The following is a 25695-nucleotide window of genomic DNA, read 5'->3' as shown; positions in this document are numbered from 1 at the left end:
TATTCGTTGTGAATAAGATAAAATAATTCTGCTTAAAGAGTATTTATAGTGAATGCAATACATTTAAGTGTGAACAGTTATTAATGTGAAATTTAACACTTTAAATGTGTAGAAATGCAAATTAGGAAAATTCACTTAAAATAAAACTATACATTTGGTATGACTGTAGAACATCATTTTCATATAGACTGCAAAACATTGCTAGTTCTTCTACTATTTGCATATATATTTATGCTTATATTTGATCTAACTTCGCAATGAAAATTTTTACAAGTAATGCATGATGCTTTAAGTATTTTGTACAAGAAACTATGTAGCAAAGCATTTTCAACCGTCTTGCTTAAAGCGCGGGAAACGTCATGTGAAGAATTATTCAAAGATAGAATCTTTTATTTAATTGCATGAAATATGTATATTATTTAATCTACACGGTACATAATTATCAATTAAAATTCAGTTCTATAACGACCTTTTTGCTCAAACTCTATTTATTTGTTCAGAAACAAATACCTCAGCTAAAAATGCATTTTAGGCAACAGAGAATCAGCTGTACTTATGATTTATGTCAATGATTCTTTCATGACAGACAAATAGTCACCACGCCTTTTCTAATGGCTTTTGGTGTCAGATATCGATGACACTGGTCAGATTTGTCGCCAAACTAAATTATAAGACGGATCTGCAATCCATCTTTCATGCTTCATAAGGAACGCTTGTCCGTATATTAATTTATAGATCATTTGTCCCCTTTCTCTTCTCGAACTATTGTCTTAGAAATATGATTTCCTTTCTTCCTGAAGTTAATGTATTACACAGTGTGTAATGGTATCGCAGACAATAATGAAATTTAAATAGAAAGCTGTTCCAAAAGTGACCGAATCTTCGAAACATTTGCGTGTCAATGAATTTACGATGGATAATAGTGCAGTTTGTTCGAATACATGGAATGTTTTTTCGAAGTTGCTATTTTTCCACCTAGAGAGGGTGCTAATTTGTTTCAGTCTCGAATTTAAGGATGTAAGAATGATAGTCTTTTTAAAGCCAGTTAATTAATTTAATTTACCTTATTATAAAATTAAATTCTTTCTGTATTACTTATGTTATGCTTTCAAGGCGTAAATTAATATGCCAACTGTTAGTTATGTATACTTTATTCTTGTCTTGAATTTTTTGGATTATTAAAATATCTAAAATGAAACTGGACTCTAGGAATTTTCAGCTGTCATATTAGGAATACAAAGGAAGGCATTACAAAATAACATAGGAATATTTATTTAACGGATATTATTATGCAATATTGTTTTATTTACAGCTATATCCGTGGCATAGGCAACAGACACTCTGCTGGACAATTGCTAAGGACAAATCTCAAATTGAAATCGAACATAGCAGTAAGGGGGAGTGGAGACTAAGTAGAATAAAACATTATTGCCACCTTGTCCGTACATAAAAAGGCTATTTATTACTCAGGGAAATACAGGAGGTTTTGAAACAGACGAAAATAAAAAAGTGTTCTTCTGATGCTGTCTATGCGGAAATGGAAAGATGCATTTGAACGACATAAGGCATCTGTGATAAATATGTCAGAACGGGATAATTCGCCGTGGAGTGCGATGCAACTTTTCAACCCATAGTGTCACGTTTGAGGCACTTGATCTTTGAGGCACTGATTCCGCCAGTACATAGTTTAGCGTTTCTTGTTTTTTTGAACGATATTTTCAACCAGCAAGTCGATTTCTCAGAATATCCCATACATTATCAACGCGCTTAGTTCTCGAGAATGAGCTAGCCATATGAGGCGTTGAATATTCTTGCTAGCTACAACGAAATTTCGATGAAATCGTGCATTGTCGTCTATGTAAAGAAATTTATCACCCATAGCACCATTCACGATGCTAAAGCAACGCATCAATCTCCTTACCAATGATATGCGGGGAATGGCAGCTATAAGATGGGGACTGTCTCCCAAAATTCTGCGCATTTGGTACAAAACGGTTACTGAGAAGATTGTGACCTAAGATGCATCAGTATGGGGTACACGTCTTAACACCGATATACTACGTAAACTGAATATTATACAGCGGCAACAACTGCTAATGATTTGCAAAGCTTATAAAACTTCCTCCACAGCAGCAGCAGCCCTACAAGTACTAGAGGGTACGCCGTCCCTCGATTTAGTTATAGAGCGTGAGGCTGCAATAGGAAAGGTCACAAGACTGCGACGACAACATACGCTATGGGGTCAGACTTACAATCATGAAGAATATGAAGAGCATAGGCCAATTATCTCCTGTCACTCGGCGGAAAACAACATCGACACTTATATCACCATTTCTAGAGCAGCCCAAGACATACAGCCTACCGGTCTCTTTACCGATGGTTCTAAGACATCGGCAGAAACTGGCTGCGCATTCTGCCATTCAGACGGGGAAATGATGCATGTATGGAAAAGGAGACTGGCGCGCTACAACTCCATATATCAGGTTGAACTGCTGGTCATCAGTGCTGCTCTGAAGTATAGCGCAGAAGTTGAAGGAGCTCCCACACAAATCTAATCTGACTCAGCCATGAATTTAAGGATGTCAGAATGATCGCCTTTTTAAAGCCAATTAATTAATTTAATTTAATTTAAAGCCAATTAATCTGGCAGCCATAGCAAACGAGAGATCACGTAACCCGCTAGTTGAAGAAATTAGGCGTTGGGTGCCGGCTCATACTGGTATCTCAGGCAAGGAGCTGGCTGATGCTGCGCTAAAGGCAGCCAGAACCACTGATGTCAATGAGGAAGGCACATTAAAGCCGATCTCTTTCATCAAAAGACAGACGCAAGAACAATTACTGTCTCAAAGGCAACAGAGATGTGATCAGGGCACCACGGGTTGCCGGATCTTTAAGTTTATCCCAAAACTCAAGACCGATACACAGTACCACACATATTTTATGACGCAGTTTTTAACGGGACACGGCCCATTCCTCACATACAAATTTCGCTTTGGATTCGTAGATAATGACACTTGCGAATGTAAGGAGATAGGTAATCCTGACCATCTCTTCTTTTCATGCACCCTGAGAGCCCAGTACAGGCTCAAAAAGCCTAATGACAATTACTGGCTCCAATGGTTTCAGACTACAAAGAGACTAAGACAAGACCAGCTAAATATCAAGGCTGTAATAGATGAATGCGTAATAATGTACAGGGCAGAGGAGTGCAAATTTGCAGTAACGACCATAGTGGTCCACTTGAAAGCCCTTAGGGCTCAGTGTATACCCACCGGCAGACATTTGCTAGCTGGGCACATCGTATTTCAGTGACTTTGGTCAACATTACCTCATCAAACCTTACTAATTAGAGACATCTACCTCACGGCTACCTACTTCTGACTGTCAACTGGTAATTACATTGTAATGCATCACCTTAATATGCAGGTGTGCACTTGCACATGCATCAAGATTTGACATTGTAGAACTACAGCACACAGTACATAACTCTCAACTAATGTATACTCGTAAAACTCTTACATTTTTCTGTCTGTACCCTTTTGGTGGTAACCACTAGCATTTTTCTATGTATTGTTTGAATTTCTATATAAATAATTGTACCGATACCATATGAATGTCTATTATTAACTTTGTAACTCTACGTAAATCTACGCACTTGTATCTCGTAACCATATGTAATGCAACAACAGTATATTTCCATATCCAGTTATAATCCCCTATTACTTGATTTATGGAATATGACAATAGAATGTTATAGTATCTCTTCAATGGCCCTGTAACCGTGCCCATGTTGTGAACCCCCTGTTTTAAGAAATAGAACATTAAATTTGCCGTCTCCACGGTGTTACCGTGGCATGGTCCTCTCTGGCATCTCCCTGCTGGGTTGGCACTCAATTTCGTATGGGTATACCCAGATGTATCAGGGTCGGAAGCCAGCTCTGCGGTTTAAACCCATAGCACCACGGAAAAGGCGAACATGAGGCAGTATAGCTTCATCAATGTATTGTTGGCCAGTCATAGCTCCAGTTGCAACTACCTGTAAAGGCGTGAAGCATTTTTTTAAGAGGCCTGCAAGCCTCCTACATATAACATGACTTTCACCGTGACACTGGCTACATATTCATGTTGTTAGATGCTTTCCATAGCCGTGAAACAACACTGTGGGCAATGCTAAAATACCTGTCAACATCTGTTATTTTTCGCCCTTTTGCTCTCTTTCTAATGAAAGGGCCACATGTCATATCATATAAATGATGTCAGGAAAACATCCCGAACTTTCAAGATCGTCACTTAGATATTTCCTGCAAAACTTTCACTTGATACAACAATTACTCGCAAGCGTCAAATCCATTAAATCTTTATCGACGCTATCACGTAATGAACCGACGAACGAAATGAAAATTTGCATATGCATACTTCTTTTTTACTGTATATCGCATATATCCTAATTTTCCGTATTTTGCTTTATTTCATTTTGTCGTTGCTGTGGGTTACAGGGTTTTCTGTCCTTAGAAATTGTCCAATAATGTACGACGGAATACGAATATCTCCGTATTTTAAGTGTACCGCTCATTATTATCCAAACACTGATTGAAATGATGTAAGATGTTATAGAGTATAACTCGAGAAACAATATTACAGAGTGGGAAAAGATTTCCGTTTCTCACGGTGTCTAGTGCAGGAGCTTTGTTTTCATATCCGCTAAAGGGGGAGGCTGAATTTCAAAAAGAACTATTCCTTGCTCACTCTCACAAACGATGGGAAGAGATATAAAGAATTTTCACATATGTAAGAGCTCATTACATTGCAGCATTGAGTGCTTTCTACTCTAAAATATCAAGATTTGACATTGTAGAAATAGTCTACCAATTTTGGCATATTTTGAAATTTCCTAACAAAATTTCATTAGTTTTTTTTTTGGTATTCAGTATCTTTAGCGGTACAGACTGCTACCAATCAAGTTAAGAATCTGACGAAATTTACCATTCAAACTGCTCAGTCACCATTTCTCTCATTAAAAATTCTCGACTCATGATCTATACTAAGGAGTCTTCTGATAGTGCAGGGATAACTGCAGTGATAGCTGTAATAGCGATATAAGAGCGCTCTCTTATCGTAGGGGTTTTAAGAGCGCTTATTTGTAGAGTTTTCCCGGACAGAGAAAAGTTCTCGATCAATCGCCAATTCGAACCCAAGCTTCGTGCACGGCTGCTACAAGAGTTTGTTTTGCGAGCGGCAAAGTTGTAAAATAAAAACCTTGGATATGATGTTCGGACATGTAAATATTTAGAGAAATCTTTACCCACGATGCGATGTTATCCCTTTGTTTCGTTACAGAAAGGATAAAGTGAACCAGTGTGCTTTAATATTTAGTTTTCACATCCTACGAGAGAACAATTCACTTTGAAGCAGAGCGAATTATCTGCATTCGAGAGCTTTGACTTTAACAATCCAAAGAGTAAAGATCCTTTCCTTATTTCAATATAATGAATATTGAATCTTGTAGGAAGAATAAAGCTAATTTTTCAGAATAAACAAAATACTTTTATTTAAATTTTAAAACAGAACCAAAAAAAAATACTGCAGCTCTAAACTATCAAAATTTTAAACTCTTAACTACTGCAGTTAAAACTCTTACAACTATTAAAAATTGAAAAAAAAAATCTTAAACTCTCTAAAACAAAAATATATATAAATCTTTCGAATCCTCTTCTTGTTGCCACACCGTAAAATGCAAGTTCTTGTCCTATTATTTATATTTCACGTTCTCTTTAAGTCACGATCTTCACAAGTCATGATCTTTACAAGTCACGATCTTTACAAGTCTCCCCACAAGAAGCACATTCGTCACCGTAGAGACAATGTTGCTCAGAGTTCATTGAGAGAGAAAGAGTTAACAGCTAACCTTGACAAAGCATCAGCATTCCCATGTGAACTTCCTTTGCGGTATGTCACAGTCATGTTATACCGTTGTAACGCTAAGGCCTAACGAGACAGTTTAGCACCATGAGGGGCGCTTTGGGTCAAGTAGGTGAGGGGATTGTGATCAGACACAATCTGCACTTTGGCACCGAAAATCCATGTGTCAAATTTTTTCAAGGCTTCGATGACACAAAATGCTTCGCGTTCGATGGTTGACCATCGTTGTTGACAGGGCGTTAATTTCTTGCTGAAAAATGTTATGGGCATTTCTTTTGTAAATGGCTTATGTTCATTATCATTCTCACCTATGGTAGGCAATCCTAGTAGCTGTTATTCCTTATCATCTCTCCTCTCTTCTATCTTTCCAATGGCTTTGTCAAGTAGCTCATACCATTTATCAATTGTTTCAACTTTATCAATTTCTTCAAATATGGGATTTCTGTGCTTGGTGAAAGTCCTATAAACTAAAAAAAAACTCAGCAATTTTTTTTCTTCTTTTTCTAATAATTCTTCATCAACATGATGTAGATCGTCTACCTCGGACTCGGGCTCTTCTATTAATTCAGCAATTCCTTCCGTTTCTTTCTCGTCTTCCAGTTCTTCGCTTTCATCCGAATAACTTTCTGTTCAATCTTCCATGTTTTCACCTTTGAACTTGAGAGGTTTCTGTGGTTTTCAGTTTCATTGTGGATGACATTTTCCTTTTCAGTTGCAACTTTTGTTGTATAATCCACACTTTCTTTTTGATCTCCCAGTTCAACAATATCTATGCTGTCCTTATTGTACTTTTTGTTTCTGTTATCATCCAGAATTTCTTTTTCAGTAAATTGTAATAGTTCACTGTTATCTCCAAGTTTATTTTCAGTTTTAAGATCTGCAGCTTCTGTGTGATTTACATTTTCATTTTCAGTTACTAAGTCAGCTTTCACACTTTCCTTATGGATTATTAAGTCATTCTTTTTATCATCTACTTTTTCCTTCTCGTTTCCAATTTCAGCAATATATTCTTTCTCTTCTATGTTTTCATAATCAAGATTTACTTGTGTTTTATTGTCATCTGCAATTATTTCTTTTTCAGCTGCAGTTTCAGCATCATCAGTATTTTCTGTTTTGGTTACTGGCTTCACTTTAGTTTCACTTTCATTGACAGTTTCTTTTTCAACTGGGATTTCAGTCTCACCCATAAATTCGTTTTTACTTTCAGGTGGAATAATTTCTACATCTGTTATTTTGCTGTCAATTAACTTTTCCTCTTTGAGTTCATCTTCTGTTTCTACCCTCTTAGTTTCTTCAGTTATAATTTCTTCCTTCTGTGCTTCCTGTTCAACAATTTTATCTTCTATCATTTCTGTTTTCTCTATTTCTGTAAAGGGCAGTTCTTTACAACTCTCACATAATTTTTTAACATCTTGCTTAATAGTAGGCCAAAAGAATGAGTACTTGATTCGTTGAATTGTCTTTTTCTCACCGAGGTGGCCGGCAAGAGGGATTTCATGTGCCATTCTTAGGACTTCCCTTCTTTTTTCTAAAGGTAACACAACTTGCTTAATGTTTTCACCACAGATATATTCGGAATGAAGTAATATGCCATCATCGAAAGTATATGAATTTTGATTTTTATTTGCCCATTCAAAGCATTTTTTCAGAGTTTCGTCTTGTTCTTGATGTGTCTTGAATTCTAGTCTTACTCTATTCGTTGTTTTCCCAGACTCTATGTTTTCTTGGGAAAGCTGATTAACAACAGCCAAATTTGTAGTATTGTATTCAACTGGTAAGGGTTTATCATCTGTCTCTTTGTACTCTAAGGGGGATGCATCCCAATAACGATCACAGTTAAACAGTTCGATATTCCCACAGAGTGTTTCATAAGCTGAAGAACTCAATAGCAAATCGGTAACTAGCTTTTTTGAAACAGCACACGTAATGGACACTCTACCGTGAAAATCATCGTCAATTTTCATCTGGAAAATCTTTAGTGGAGTAATTTCGTTTTCACCAAAAGCAGAAGATATCTCTATTTTACTTTCTCCTTCGCAAGGTATGTTGTCAACCAATTTCTCACGGACTACTGAGATTTGTGCTCCCGTGTCTACGATTCCATTTAAAATAATATCTCCACATTTAACTTTGACAAGTTTTAATTCATCTATGTTTCTAGACACGTCCACTGATTTTGAGACAGGAATAGAGATCTTGGCAGTTAGCACTTCTGGTTTTTCTTTTTCTGCTAGGGGTGCTTGTGTTTGTATTAAGTTGTTTTGTGCTGTTGCAGAAGCACTTCTTGGTATCCGATTTTTGGTACATAACTTAGATGTATGACCTTCTTTTCCACAATTATAGCAAGTTAGTTTGAAACTAGGCTTTTGTGGTCCGTCACTCTTACGGGATGGGTACACTCTTGGCGTGTTTTCAGCGGACAGCGATTTATTTCTGAAAGCTCTTTCTGGAAGTGGAGAATGAGGTTGCCATTTTTTATTAGTTCTGTCTGCTGATGGATTACCACCAGTCCGTTTTGAGATATTACGAACACTGTCATATTCGTCAAGTTTATCAGCTAATTTGGTTGGAGAAACGAACTTCGCCCAGTCGTCAAGAAGATGGTCTCTTACTTCATACGGTACTCTTTTCTTAATTTGGTCAGTAATAATCAAGTCTTTTAACGCGGCAAAATTTGTGATTTCAAGACCATTGATCCATTCTTCAAAATAACTTGTAATTTCGTAGCAAAAATCTCTCCATGATTTTTCAGCGCTCTTTTGGTGCATCACAAATTTTTTTCTAAAGCTTTCAGGATTTAATTTAAATCTCTTCAATAAAATGGCCTTAATGTACTCATAATCTTCAAAATTTTCTTCAGATTCCCTACCAATTAATTGAATGATTTCAGATGGCATTAAAGTCAATAAACATGAAACCCAATCTTTAGGATCAATCTTTGTCCTTTTAGCTTGTCTTTCAAATAAGGATAAATAAATCACAATATCATCGTGTCTTAAATTGAATTTGGGAATAAGCTTAATTAAATCAAAATTATGATGTCCATTTTCATTTGTTGGTGGAGTTTGTGTTAGTCGAACACGAGATTCAATTTCGAGTTTCCTCAATTCAAATTTCATTTGCTCTCTTTTCTGCTGTGCTTCTAATTCTTCTTTCCTTCGTCTTTCCTCAAGCTCTTCTTTCTCCTTTCTTCGCTGTTCCTCAATCTCTTCTTTCCTTCGCCTTTCCTCAAGCTCTTCTTTCTCCTTTCTTCGCTGCTCCTCAATCTCTTCTTTTTCCTTTCTTCGCTGTTCCTCAATCTCTTCTTTCTCCTTTCTTCGCTGTTCCTCTTCTTTTCTTTTCCTCTCTTCAATAATCGTTAAAAACACTTCTTTAGCAAATGCTTCATCATATGTATCACTTTGAATTATTTCATTTTTTATCGCCACGATTTTCATACTTGGATCTACTTGAATTTCTAATTCAGCAGCTAAAGCCAGCAAATCCTCTTTTTTCCCACGTCCCATAAAAGCCATGTCTCGATTTTATTCAGCCAATAGACTCTTAGTTTTATAAAAAAAAAAAAAATTTTTTTTCTTTTCTTTTTCTATTTAAATATAATTCACAATGAATTTAATTTTATTCGACACGAAAATCAATCAGTGGAATCAATACTTTATGTGTTGTTCACCTACTCTGACGAGTCAAATGAAATTACATTTGAACACTGGCGTATTCATTACTTTGACAAGTAAATAAACTAAGATTCCGGAATCACTACTTAATGTGTTGTTCACCTACTCTGGCGAGTCAAACGAAATTACATTTGAACACTGGCGTATTCATTACTTTGACAAGTAAATAAACTAAGATTCCATGACGGAAACAATAATTAACTTTTCATAATCTTAATTAATTATTTTACGTTTACAAGGTAAATTGAGCTCTCACCTGAGTTATTTTGGTTCGTAATTATATGCGGGTAAATCCCGATCCTACCGACTGCGCCAGTAAAGATCCTTTCCTTATTTCAATATAATGAATATTGAATCTTGTAGGAAGAATAAAGCTAATTTTTCAGAATAAACAAAATACTTTTATTTAAATTTTAAAACAGAACCAAAAAAAAAAAAAAAATACTGCAGCTCTAAACTATCAAAATTTTAAACTCTTAACTACTGCAGTTAAAACTCTTACAACTATTAAAAATTCAAAAAAAAAATCTTTAACTCTCTAAAACAAAAATATATATAAATCTTTCGAATCCTCTTCTTGTTGCCACACCGTAAAATGCAAGTTCTTGTCCTATTATTTATATTTCACGTTCTCTTTAAGTCACGATCTTCACAAGTCATGATCTTTACAAGTCACGATCTTTACACAAAGTCTTTCCAAAATTCGATAAATGAACTTTTCTGTAAAATTTTACTTGTCTACATTCTATGAGATGTATATAGTATATCTCTTTAAAATTATACTGTTAATCCTTGTTATGTTACAGCATTTTTTAAAATTAATAGTTACGTTAGATGACCTTTGTATATCCTCTTTGTATACCATGATTTCAAGCAGTCCTTGGTAAATAGTCACAGGTTTGATATCTAAGTGAACAATCATATTGAAAGTGATGGTGTGTTTGTTAAAAAATGTGGTGAAGAGTTACCTACAAAAGATGCAATATAGAAGTGTTTTCCATTAACCCAATGTTTACATTTTTTTCAGCTTAAAATAATATTCTTTCTTAAAAAGTCAACACAATGTTGTTCTGTTGCAGTGTTTGTTTATTAAAAAGTGTGGCTATATAGTATTAAGGATTACGGGGTACAGCACCAACTAGTGCATAGATATATTTACCATTGAATATATACAAATAAATTTGCATAATATAAATACAAGATTGCAAAATCTGTCAGGTATGGGAAATTTCATAAAATTGTTTGACAAGATATTTTTATAGTTCTTTTTTGATAGTTAGAAGATTTGATATTACTATTATCGTTGAAAACGCATCACATTTGGTTTTAATGTTGTTGTCTGAGACTTCATTGTGTGATGTACGGTAAATGTATTCATCTGGTTAATAACATTTAATTTCATTTTTAAACTTTAAATGATCGAACATTTATCATACCTCAGCGCTCTGTCCAAGCGTATACTATAGAGGCGAGAAAACAACTTTTCTTCCCTGCATGTGAACAAGATTCAAGGGTAACTTAAAGATTAGCACTAAAGACGCTCATTATTTCGTCAAAAATTCCTTAAAATTTTAGACATTGAAAAACTTGAAATTAAAAAAAAAAAAAAAATTAATTGAAAATTTTGAGTCATTTTTTAATGGAAATGGAAAATGCTTGTTTAATTTCGAGAATCACTGAATTCCTAATCTTTAATTTGGGATCAACGGTGTTTAATATCTTGCAAGAGCTTTGAACATGTTATAGGTTCCAGGCTCCTGAGTAAAAGTTAGATGCTTTAAACTACTGCCGTGTTGGTATTTATTTAAGTGAATGCAAGAAAGTACATTGGTTTCTAAATTTCAGGAATGAAAGAACACTTAAACGTATCCTAAATTTAAAAACATTTAGCACTATTCTTACCCGGAGTACAGAGACAAACATTTATAGAAAGATTCGCTAGTTAAAGGTTTTGCATTTGCTAAAAATTAAGCAATTTACCAAAGCGAGCCTAATCAAGAAACATCAGTACAAGCTATGCGAAGTCGAAAATTTCATTTCTGAGCATTTATACATTATGGTAAAAAAGAAATATTTGAGTAAGTATATGGGGCAGTCTTAACAGTTTATTTCTTTGGTGTTATTATTGGCATTTTTAATTATTAAAATCGAAAGTTATTTGAGAATTTGTTCTGGAAAGTAAAATTTAGTAATTTTTTGAAACAAACTAAAAGAAAAAAATCACATGGACCAAATGACACCCCAATGTTTTCGAAAAGTTTGGATAATAGCTTTTCTTTTTTTTCTTTTTCTTTTCTTTTCTTTCTTTTTTCTTTCTTTTTTTTTGGGGGGGGGGAAGGTCAACTTCGTATTTACTGTAATACAAACGAAGGAATTTCCTTTCATTATTTCGTTCATCCTACTGTATTTCAGCACACAGCATACAAGTAAAAAAAATAAAACATTTAATTTCCTTGGGGCAGAAAACAAAATAGAAAATTAAAGGATGAATGTTTATTTATTTGCCTAAACCTGTTTTCGTTTGAAATAAAATAAACAGTGAAATTAATTTGTACTTACGTTAGCCCTAAGGTAAAGTGTAATTTTATTTGTATATTTGCTAAATTAAAATTAAACAAAAATTTATCTTTTATTTGTATAAAATGAAACATGAAACCTCTTTTCATTCAACTGAAATTCAACTAAATTATTCTTTTATTGGGACAAAATAATGAAATATAAAGAAATCAAAGTGTAATATATAATATGAGATTTTTACATCGAAAGTAGTAACAGTTTTATGTTTTTAATAAAAAAAGTCAAATGAAACATTTGTTTTATGACGGAAGTACATTTTTTTTGAGCGGAAGGCTAACATTTAGCATATAATTACTTTTCCATTGATGTTTCTTGGTTTTGCTGAATTTTTAGGCTAATGGGCAACAGGCTTTAATTATTTAGACCAGTTGTTTTTAAAGTTTGTCGTGTCAGGTGATTCGTAAAATTATTTTGCAATGTTGCAGACGTAAGTAACACATGAAACTAATCCTGTGGACCCTTACCATTCCCAAGTCCTTGAAATAGCTGTGTATGTATGTATATTATACTTATGTGTATGTGTATTTGTGTACATGAGTATAAAGAGCAGCAAAAAGCATGGGTAATTAATAGTATACAGTTAATTACATTACAGATTATTATATTTATTAACTAAAGATACTCTTAAGTTAATATTAATAAACTATATATTTTAAAATCATTACTGCTTTGGTTAGTTAGCTACATTCTAATAGTTATTATTAGTAAATTATATATTAATCGGTTATCAAGTTATAGTGTACTCAACATAAATTCCAGTTTTGAATCTGAACAGGTTTAATTTATTTACATTTCCCTATTTTTTAATGCTTTTTATGCAGTTATTTTGATTTTGCATTTAAAGTTTTGCCTATTATTTGAAAAACATGTGTTTTTACCCTTTCCTAAAATTCTAGAATATTGCATTGGGAATAAAATCTTTTCACCTTGTACAGACATAAGGTTATTTCGAAGCAGAAGACATAAAAAATGAGCAGTGCGCTCTCCAGTACTCGAACCTCAAACCTCTCGAATACCACCACGAAGACTTTGAAGGCGGAAGAAGTACGTTATAACCTTTTTAGTTATTTTTCTTAATTTTGAAAGTTCAAGACTTTAGTTTTGTAGACTACATTTTGTGTCAAGTTTTTTCATATATGGTGCTTTATATCCTTTATGGGATTTGCTCATTGGCCCTTTTTTCACTTCTTAAATCTAAATTTAAATTTAATTTTTGGAAATTTAAGTTACCTTTTACCTTTCATTATTTTATATTTTCGATATGTGCATTTGCAAAGCTTAGGTAATTTTTTGCCTTTTTCTATAGTTTCGGATTTTCCAATTTGTCTTATTCTTAGTAACTCGTTCAGTTCTGTCTCTTTGGTATTCTGTATTACTATATTTTAAAATTAATTTTGACCTGTATTATCTTTATCCTATTATCTAAATTATTATATAATTACATATTTTGCTCATTATGTATATAATTTCATTCGCGCCACTTCAGAGCAAATCACATCTTTCACATTTAAAAATTTTTTTAATTAATTTTTTTCATTGAATACTTTTTAAAATTTTGTGTAAATGCATTGTCATTTAATTATTTTTATTTTAAATAAAAAAATTGTTTCTTCAATTATTTTTTTTGTAATTATTCTAGATATATTTCACAAAGGTGATTTTGTCGATACTTCCCTGGGCCAATCCCTAAAAAAGACCGTGAATTTGGCAAATGTTATTTATTATCTAATATATAATTATTGTTTTATTTTTGTATTAATTTACTTTTATCCTACCTTTGTCTTCCAAGCTTTTACTTTTAGCTGTTTTAATTTGTGCATTACTCTTTACAACTTTTGTTTGATATTGATTCTATATGTTTTATCCCTTTCTTATTTATTATGTACACTGCGAGAAAAAAAAAGAACAGTTCTATATCTCCAGTTCTACTGGGCCAATTGACGAAATTCAAAATGCGTTTTTCATGTTCCGAAAGCGCGACTTATGATATATATTAGATTTATATATAGCATCATTCTAACATAGGTATTTTGATACAAAATCGGACTTTTTCTGAAATTACATGCAAATGTTTTTCTATTTTTCGATTCTACGACTCAAAATATACCTAAATATTAACTTGTGTAGCATTTGGTAAGAAATTTACAGAGAAATTCAAAAATTTATTTTGGCGTAATTTTTTCAGTTTTCGCCAAGAATAATTTACTTGGCAACTTCTTAATTTATAGAATAATTTATTTGGCAACTTCTTAATTTATAGAATAATTTATTTGGCAACTTCTTAATTTATAGCAACCATTTTCCTTTTCTTTTTTTTCATTGTAAACGAGCGGGGGGGGGGGAAGTCATCAAATTTCAAAACGCTCCAATATGTAAATTCAAGTATATGTTAGAAAATTTTGAATAAAAAACTCTAATTTTTTGCAGGTATGCTTAGAAATACGTCTGCTTTAAGATGATGGTAAAAATTCTGTAGATTATAATTAAAAATGTTTTTTGAAAAATTTATAAAAATTATTAAAATTTTTTTTTAAATAAGTCATAAAAATGGGTGAATTTAATTTGGAATGAACCTGAATTTCGAAATGTGAAAGAAGCGATTAAGTAAGTTTAATAGTAAAACAGATATTAATAACTACATACCAAATGGAATTAACATTGAGGAGCTAAAATTTTGAGAGCTAATTTTTTAAAAACTGCTAGTGCGATTTATACAAAACTTGGCAGTTTGGCATAATATGAGTCGTAGAATTAAAATATCGAAAGAAATTTATATGTTTTTTCAGAAAAAGTCCGATTTTCTGTCAAAATACCTATATTAGTACAATGCTATATATAAATCTAATACGTATCCTAATTCGCGCTTTCCAGAAATGAAAAACGAAAGTTTAATTTTGTCAATCGGCCCGATAGAACAGGAGATAGAACAGGAATAGAACTGTCCCGTTTTTTTCTCGCAGTGTACATAAACACTTTAAATGTATTAATTTTACTTACATTTTATGTGGCAAAATGGGAAGAAAACCATTATTTCATTATACTATAGAAACTGAGCTACTTCATATTATTTAGGTAGCAATGTAAAGCACAAAAATTTGATTAATTATGTTATACATTTAGTTTTAAAATCCATACGGTGTTAAAATGTTTTTCAAATTTTGATTTTGATTTGCGGATTCCTTGAAACAATTTAAAAACCACGGATTTATTAACAATCTCTTAAGAATACGTATATATTATTAACAATCTCTTAAGAATCGTAATTATTTATATTTATGCATATATAAATCAGTAAAGAAATTAAAAATGCTTACATAAATTATCAACAAGCTTGTAAGTAGTTTTCTTTTTCTTACCGCATACCTTCATGATATTTTAAGGCTGTTTGCACACTTTTTAGACGATTTTCATTGTATTTACAGAAATATTTTTCCTTAAATTTTTACCTTTTTATATGTTCATTTTGATAATCCTTTCCTTCACTCCCCTATATCCCTACACCGTAATTTCTAAGACAATAAAGCCTGTTTTGGTAGCGGAGGATTTATTTTATCCCATTCCTCTTGAAGATCTTTCCAAAGTCCAAGGAGGGTTCTAGATCGACATCTGGGTAATTCGCTTTTTAAAAGTCCAAAAGCGACAGAATCCGTGGATCAGGAGATTTAGTAGGGATATAGCTTCCATACACGTTTCTTGTTGCATTTTTTCCAGGAAATTAATAGTCGATTTTGACTTACGTTTGCTTGCTTTGTTTTGACGTAGTACTACTGATTGATGGCACTGTGGGTAGAAATAAGGTATTGAACATTTTAAAATTGGATATAAAATATAATCCTAATACTATGTTTAGCTGATCTTAACAGTTTTCTGCACTCTCTTTAATTTGTATCTGTCATACCAAAATCAACAACAATCATAAATCCTTTTAAAAAACGTTCTTTAGCTACTTTGAACTATGTTCTAAGATACTTTCTTCTCTTTGGTGGTAATAAATGTATTTATTTTTATTGCGGTCATTTAAATATATCCACGATTCATCTATTGTGACAACACTTTTCTATTTTTGTCCGAATAATTGTTTCTTATAGAGAATTTTGCAGGGGTGTTCTGCTTTCGGCTATAATGTTGTAGAGAAAGTCGATGCACATCACGTGTTTTGCCTTTATGATTTACATTAGCACTAATCACTGCGTTTACAGTTGACACCGGGCATTTTAATGAACTGTCCTTTGACTTCGAAGAGTTTCTTTTAACATTAAAGAGATTAACCTTTGGAACAGCCGAAGCATTCCATTTTTTCCTTGGATAAGTATTTTGAAAAATGTTCTCCTTGAAGTCGAACTTGGACTTTTCCTTTCTAATTGACAATATTATCTGTCGTTGCTTCAAATAAAGAAAATTCATTTGGCTTTCAGAACATTTTTTAGTAACTAAATAGGAATAATTTTCTTCGGAAAGAGCACAAACATAGCCTTCGGTCCATTACTTCTTTAAAAGCGCCAATTTGCATGAAAACAAAATTATCAAATAGCAGACGATAATTTACACTTTCAAAAATATATTTGCAGTTAAAAAAGGTTTCAAAGCAGGCAATTTGTTTAGCAAAGTAAAGTATTCTAAAAAAAGTGCGAACAACCTCTGTCATTTCAAAATTCCTCCAGCTACCAACTAGAAGGTCCGGATTCAAATCCAGGCGAGAACATCGCTAATTTTTAATGTTTCCTGCTCTGAAATAAACCTTATGACTATAAAAGTTTAAGTTTATGTAACCTATCACGGAGCGGAGATTATCCAAATAACTGGAGTTTGGCATAGCAGGATTCTAGATAATTTGAAGAGTATTACAATTTCATATATGTCACAAATTTGAAAATATCAAAATTATCTTGCAATTTTTAACAATGAAACTTCGCTGAACTCTGAAAAGAAATTTTAATTAATTCCTTGTGGATATGTACATTAAGAATTATAGTTATGAAGAAAAATATACCATTGAAAAAAAGAGGATCTGAAATATATGTAAGATATTCCTCTTCCAAATTCTTTTCCAAAAGAGCATTCGCTGTATATCTTAAACAACTCTGTATGCTACATTTCTGCAGATTCAAATGTCCTGTCGCAAAATGCCTTTGGAGAAACCACATCATATTTCTTCTCTGACATCTAGTCTTTAAAAGATATGTTTTGCATAGGATGCAAATGTGTGCTTCCAGTGACCATCCATAACGTTATATTCTCATGGTAATGCGATTGTGCCGATCCTTTGGATTTGATGGTTAAGGGATAGAATATGCTTGCTCAATCAGCAAGGGGATATCTGCATATGAAAGGCATAAAAGGGATTGTAGCATGCTCTGGTAAGGATGAAGCCTTGACATATGGCAACATCAATAACGACAGAGGAGATGGTTGCCAGTGTGGCGAGTTTACTCCAATTTTGGTGACTTATCGCAATTTACGCATGTTCGTTGCGTATTATGTGTTTATTATATAAAAAGTAAGTGTAATTCATAAAAGTGAGGAAAATGCCAAAATAAAAATCTCATTTCATTAACGAATTATTTTTGCAAGACAGCTTGCTGTTTTAAAGATAGACAACTGTTTAATCAGATTTTAAAGATCTAGGGTACTTCGAAACGAATATGAAGTTAAAAATAGCGTTTAATCAAGTAAATACCGGCTGATTATAATTCCATCAAATAAAAAAGGGGATAAAGCAATTCCATAAAATAATAGGACGTCAATTGCTTTATTGCATTTAAACGCTTGCCTTAGATAAATTAATAATAAAGTTTGTCTAAAAGCTGCGTTGATATTGAGGGAAACTCAGTTATTATAGGTTCATACCATGTGTATTTTTCACATGAACTTCGTCAAAAGATCGAGCTTTGTTAAATCTCTGTGAACAGGATGACTGCATTAGAATTCTCGTGGTTTCGTCTATGCTTCACGTAAACACTACCTATACCTTAAAAAGCTTTCCACGGCATCCGTATCCTGAGACATATTGACTTGGTATACTTTGCCATAATATAATAAAATTAATCCAGATTCAGGAGCAATTTCAGGAGGAATATGAAAATGGATATATACAGAGAAGAATGGTATACTACGCTTGTTTTATGACTGCAAATAATTAGTCTAAATGCTGAGTTTGAATTCTTTTTGAAGACCGTCGCGGAATGTACCTTTTTTTGCTAGCTGCACTTTCAGATAGCGTCACAAATCAATTAAAAACGCTGAACGTCCACACGGTCATTCAAGAGATGCGATGTAGCAATGACCGAGAGCACAGAACTTAAATAAAAAGTAATGTTACGGTATAAAGGCAGCGTCTAAGACGTGCGAGAGGTACTAACGTGTAGTTCACCTTTTTTATCGATCTTAAACAGCATGTCTCCACAAGAACGGCTGAATCCATTGGCATAACTCTGTTTGCATATTAGATTGACTAATGATTTTAAGCATATTTCAAATACTTATAAAACGGAACACCACTGTCATTTTTGCTTTAACGAAGATTGGTAAGAATGATAAAGTGGTATTGTCTTGTACCAATGCGTTTAGTATACTTATTTAACTCTAATTTTTCTAAGTAACTGTAATTTTCTGTTATATAATTAACTGTGATTTTTCCGACTAGTATTTAATTTGTTATCTTTTAGATGTTGATAGATAATCTGATATTTTGCTTTATTTACAAATATGATCTGCTATTATAAAGAGCTCTCTTAACAAGCACACAGCTGTTTGACTTAAAAAAAGTGCAGCTGCACATTGCAAACATTTAGAAAATATCTTACTAAGTAAAGGTATGTGCAAGTACATTTATCGTTATACTTAATATGTGTTATTTTATGTGTCTTAATGGGATAATATTTTTGGAAAGTCAGATGTTTAAATTGAAGAATATGGTACAATACCAAACGGGTTCACTTTATTGTTTCTAATTATTCTCTGTTTCGAACGCTTTTAACCCTGACCAGTGCAACTGCATGAGTATTTTTGTAAGTCCTTCCAGAGGTTTTTGTTTCCGGATGTTTCTCATTGTAAGGAGTCATTTTCTTCATTTTGCAACAACTGAGGGTAATAGTGCTGCATTTAAATCTCATCTTTCTTAACTCATGGCCTCTAAAGATCATTGTGGTATTCAGCTGCTCGGAATTATTGTGAATCAAGCTTGTAGAGACATTAGGTAATTTTTGGAAGCAGGAGTAATGAAAAATATGCAACCGCCTTCGCCTGGAATCGAACCACGGACCTCTGGAATACCGGCCCAGCGTGCTGAACCACTACACCACGAAGGCACGCTACGGAAGTGGGAGAAATACCTTATAAGCTGATAGCCTTGTTAGCTTTAGTATTTCCTTCTTATTTGCTAAGTGGCATCAATTTGAATAGAGCATTTCGTTCTAGATGCTGTGCGTGCTCGTGCTCGAAGCATCTTGTCATTGCCATTTTCGTGATTTATGAACGCATAGAAAGTGGATTTTTTATTTGTGTACTTTTTTAGGGCGGAGGAACCGCAATTAAAATTATTGTTATGCTTCGACACACCTTTAAAAACGACGCATTGAATAAATCCCAAGTGCAGACGTAGTTTTTCTAGATTTACAAATGGTGATATGTCAGATGAACTGGATTTCCATTGAGGAGTACAAATGAGAAAAATATTGATAAAGTTCAACAGGTTACTAATGAAGATCATCAAAAAGTCACTCACTAGTTTCTTAAGAATATCTGCCGTTCGACAATTCTTGGAAAAGAACAGCATGACTCTCGCAACTCACCAAATGTTTATTGCTCAAATCGAATTCTTTTTTCTTTCCAGAAAAAAAAGGAGAAAGAAAAGAAAAGAAGAATTAAAGGTAAAAAAAACTCTCAGAAAGCAATTCCGTGATATGAATGAGATTCAAGAAATTATATTGTTAGTTTTGAATAACATTCTGCATCAAGAGTTCTAAAAATTTGTCCATTTTTTTATCAGAAAGAAAAACGTTAGGAAAAGTTACGGATGCTAGTGGATGAAGTAATTAGAATATGTAAGCATGAAGTAAAATGTAACTACTTAAAAACAATTTTCGTTATTTTCAGGTACACTCTTCTCACCATTCACCATTTCCCTGTATAATATGCAGTAATATATTACATTTGCTTTAACGTATTTGTGACTCCCCCTGTATAAAGACACCAACTTTACTTAAATCACTTGGCGAAGGGCGCAAGTAGCTGCCATTGCTAAGCTAATTCCGGTAACCCTGGCACCCGCGGAACGAAACCGAGAGTCATCTAGAGTGCGATGTGACATAGAGTCACAATAGCAATAGGAAAAGAGAATAGCTTCAGTTGACAGTGAACTATACTTCGCAAGTGAAAAATGATCTGAGGAGGACATTTGTTTTATGCCATGCTATTCTTCTTTCAACATGTCGAGGATATTTTTTTGTTATTATTATTATCATCATCACTACTATATTATGCACTGAAGGAAAGGAAACAATTGAGTAATGAATTGTGTAGAAGAGTTTTTCCCTTCTTCATGAAGAGGAAATGCTGTTTGTAAGGCTCGTTTCCGACAGTTAGGGGAAGAAAAGGATGACAGTGATGGCATATTTGTGTCTGTGATTCCTTTCATTTTAGCTGTGATATTATTTCCATACTATTTTGAGTCTTTTAGTTTTCTCGTGTCATACAAAAAATAGTGTTTTTTGTAGCTAAACTGATAGGGTTTTTTTCTTCTTTTTTAAATATTACAGTAAGCGGGTTCAAGCAAGCTTTAGCCTGCAAGCAAGTTTAGACAGTTTAGCTAGAGCAAGTTTATAGTTCAAGGAGTTTTGTTAGAAAATATATTACAACGCATTAGTAAATTTTTTAATTAATTAATTTTTAATTAAATTTTTTTAACTAATTTCTGGCTAATTGTCGTGTTGTAACGACGAAGAATTTAAGAAAGGAAAAAAGGAATTTTCACTATCAAAGAGCTATTTGATAGACTAAGATTATGAAATAGGTCCATTCTTTTAGTAACAGCATAAGTCTGAAGACAATTAGCTTTCTACATTATATACAGCTTAGTAATTACACTATGTACAAATCCTTCAACTGATAGTCATCCAACTAATACCGCCTTCTCAGGTTTAGGAACAAATTATCATATCCCTATCAGTTAAATGATTTAGAGTGAGCATTTAACTCCTGCTCTTTATAAAAATCTTAAACACTAAAATTTTAAAGCTCTGAATTACGTTTTAATATAATTTTTCATAAAAAAAACTGCTCTAGGCTTCAATTAAAATACCACTTCCGGTTGTCCATTGAAAACTGTTAAGAGCTTCACGTAAAGTGCAACTTCCGACTGTTCAATTTTACCTAAAGTCTAATCAAGTCTTAATATGAATCCAAAAATGCTTAACTACGAAAAATAGAAATTTTTAGAAGTTTCGTATAAGAATCGTCGTGGGCGAAAAAATCGTCATACAGATACATACACACACAAACACACCATATTGTAAAAACAATAAAAACTTGCTATTGGGACGTAATGCGTGCCTGTTCACTAAAAATTCATTATTGAATTTTTAGACAAGAAACATTACCTCCATTACATATATATATATATAAATTGAATTTGTGGTCCTTGGAGATGGTATGCGGAAAGTTTTCTTATTATAATTATTATGAATTATATATATTCATACATATATAGGTCAGGGGAAAGGTAAAATTCATTTCTAAGCTAATTTATCGCTCTTCATCCCATAAGGCCATGCGAAAGTAGGAGTCCTTATTTCTTTCTCGAGAGCAAAGCTACCGGGTAGGGTTTTCTTTGCCATGGGCTTTGGCATGTTTAATTATGTATTACTTGTTTACACTAGTTAACTGACTTAACTTTATCATGAAATTTTGGATTTTAAAGTGGTTTAAATATTTTGTTCCTAAAATAAAATTATTTAATAGTCTTAAATCTTTTGCTGCATAAATTTGCATATTTATCATACGTGTGTTTAAAAGAGTGTTAATGAAAATTACATTTTGTTAGTAATTCTGAAAGAATAAAGAGAGACACTCGTCTCCTTTTATGTTATGAAAATTAAATAACATATTTTACGAAAACATTCCTCTTGTTAACGTCGGGCAAAAACTTCGTGATTGTTTTTTATATTTCTTTGTCTGAAGACAGAAATTGGGGAAAATTGTTTTTTACATTTCTTTGTCTGAAGGCAGAAAATGGGGAAAAATATGAACGCCGAAAAGTGTAATTATCTTAGTTAACGTAGAAATCCTTATGGCAATTTTTTAAAAAGCCCATTCGAGTTTTGATTTGCCCATTAACACTTAGGCCATTGTCTTAAACTGATAACTTTCTCTCTTGTCTATTGAAGCTGGTTCTCCCGGGAGTTCTTTCATACGGCATTTAATGTATCGATTTCAAGTCTTTAAAAATCATTTTGCAAGAGACTTCTTTTTGCTTTCGAGCATTGAACAGAAAATCGTCCCACTTTATCAGCATTATAATAAATGTTCTTTTTAACGTATCGAAAACACACTTCGAATGTTTTTATCACTTTTTTGTAAAAGAGATTCTCTTGATAATTAGATGGAGATTACACCACCACCACTGACTGTTTTTTCGCGCTCCGATGGACGATTTTTTTCCTCGTTTTTCTATGCCTCATTTTAAAGAGCGTGGTTGCCAGAATCTTTTTCTTACTTGGCTTAATTCTTATTGTCGCCAAGCAGCTGTTAATGTTGATCTATTCAAACAATTTTCCTCGCCAATATTACATTCAAGACAAGAATATGCAATTCATTACTAATTGATATCGATAATGTTCACTTACCTAGCAATATAAAGTCAAACTGATAATGAGTAGCGGTATTTTTTTTAAGTTCTGGCAATCATTATCATAAAAGTCTGCGCTAGAATTAATTATCTTGTTAGTTTTTTCAAAAAGAAACACGGCATATTTTCGAGTATAAGCCGATTAGTATACACCAAGAGATAAGATTTTGCTACAAAATTCAATATATACGTATATAAAATACAAGTATGTAACTGCATTACTATCTGACTTTCATATCCAGCTATATATCGCAGAAAGTTCATTGTCATCGAAGTTAACTAGACCTACTGACGGTGATTTCCAAGTCCTCTTCCATTCAGAAAATATCTTTCAAAAATGTTGCATTAGCAATGCTATGAACAAAACAGAAGATATATACACTATATACAAAGTGATTGATGACGACGTTAATTGTGAAATGATAGACGATGTAGCAGACAAAGACTTCCGGGCGTTACTAGGTAATTACGAGCTAAATACTTAAATTGATAAATTTCATTTTGAAATTTGGATCTACGGTATATTAGGATTAAATAAAAATGAATATAATTTCAGTTACTGCAATTATTAGCCCAGAAGGTACATTAATTTCGTTTTGGAATTTTGCGTTGATTCACTATAAAAGGCGAATCACTTTTTAAATTATTGCCACAACCAAATATTAGAGCTCTGTATTATATTTACAGAAATTAAAGAATGAAGAGTTTGCGTAAAGGTATGTATGTTTCTGGCATTGTGATAAAACAACGGTACCTAGAGCCATCAAATTTTACATAAAGTACGTCTCCACGCGAATATGGGCATCTGGAAGTCCAAATTTGTAATTTGTTTTATTATCTACTAGCCGCTATGCGTCCAGCCGGTCTGGCTTTTAAATATACCGGAAAAATGCCTAAAGGGAACACCAAACATTAAATTTTAAAACTGCAGAACAATTTTATCCAAAACATTCAATGAAAATATATTACACATAAAAATTACAATGAAATAAGCAATATCTCTTATTACAAATATTAATTATCCTAATAAATAAATTAATCAACTTCCCGGTTCATTCTCTCGACAAACATACAGTATCTAAGAGAAGCATTAAACTTAAAAACTGCACAGAATTATCGTCAATCTGGAAGTCTAAATTTGTAATTCGACACTTGTTTTATTATCTATTTTATGTTTTGTAAGCCTTTAAGGAATTTTTGGTTAATAAACTCAACGATTTCAAAGCGAGCAATATGGCAACACTGTACGAAAAAAAAAAAAAACATTTTATCTCCAGCACGCGAGACTGTGTATCGGAAATTCTAAAAAAATGCTCTTTTAAATATTTTATGATATTGAATTTTATGGTTTAAGTGCGAAGAAGATGATATTTAATAAATAAAGGTAACACACAAAACGTTAAAAAGTAAGTCCCTTTGGGGGTAATAATAATAAGCCTCATTCACTTGGCCATTGGTTAGTCTAAAAAATAATAGGAATAAAAGATACATTAATTTCTTCCTTTCTTACGTAAGAATTATCTTAAATCTGATGTATTAACCTAGTATTTTGACATAAGAACTAATTAAGTTTCCAGAATTTGGTTCTAAAATACATGGTGTGTAATTAAGGGAAGTTGTGATGAATTAAATTACGTTAAGCATTCGGAAATACGTTTGTATGAAACATTTTATACAAGTATTTAAGTAAAACATTTTAAGTAAAACTGTACGAAACACGATATAAACCATCAATGTTCCGTAACTTTATTGTTTCAAACATTGAGGTGTGTCTTTTAAATACTATTATTATTATTTACGTGTTCCGCTCCAAGGCACTATGTAGGAGGAAGGAATGCCTTTGTGGAGGACTCTATAAAGGGAAATAGCTATTAACACTTTACACATGAGGAAAAACACGAAAACGCCCATGCAGCCAGCCCGTTTGCGGGATTCAAGCCTCGACCGAACTATTAATGTTCAGGGACTTTACCTCTCGGCCGCTGATGGGCCTGTCTTTTAAACACTGCATTTCAAGTTTTTGTGCATTTAATTGCACTTCGTACAGCCGTAGAATTTGCCTAGGATTTGTAGGATTTATCTTGACCTTCAGTATATTTCCAATGTAATTAACACTAGCTCCAAATATGAGAAAATTTTCAGCAGCTAAGGTACTTTTTATGCCTGTTTACACTACTTGTTTTAAAAATAATAATTTTTGTGCACATTTATGCAGATACTAAGAGAAAGATTAAAGGAAAAAGAAATATTTTCAAAATCTCGCCAAGAACTGCAGTTCTCGCCAAGCTTGGTAGATCTACTTTTACATCCTAAAGAGTAAAACCTTTTCAAATATCGATGTTCTTTGCAACATTAGCTCTCTGGAACACTAATCGCAGCTGACCTAGGTCTTCGTAATTGAAAACCGAATACCATTTTTTTTTATTTTTCAGGGAAGCATTAACACTTTTCCATTGAGCACACTGTTCAACAAACCGTGTGCTGGTCAATATAGTACATAATACACAAGATCTGTCATCGACTGAAAAAAAAAAATCCTTCTACTGTGAAATGAAAAAAATAAAAAAATTCGACCACTGCTAATAGGTTTTCTTGCAAAGTGTTTCTTTTGTTGCAAACGGTTTTTTCCCCCTGCCTTCTATTTTCTATCATTTGCTTTTCTTTGTTTCACAATAATGAGCT

Source organism: Stegodyphus dumicola, chromosome 1 (genome assembly GCF_044657685.1).
Source record: "Stegodyphus dumicola isolate Sdum_Otavi_A_Nest chromosome 1, ASM4465768v1".
In the NCBI taxonomy this organism is placed as follows: Eukaryota; Metazoa; Arthropoda; class Arachnida; order Araneae; family Eresidae; genus Stegodyphus; species Stegodyphus dumicola.
The sequence above is the reverse complement of the archived record's forward strand: the minus strand, read 5'-3'. Positions refer to the sequence as shown.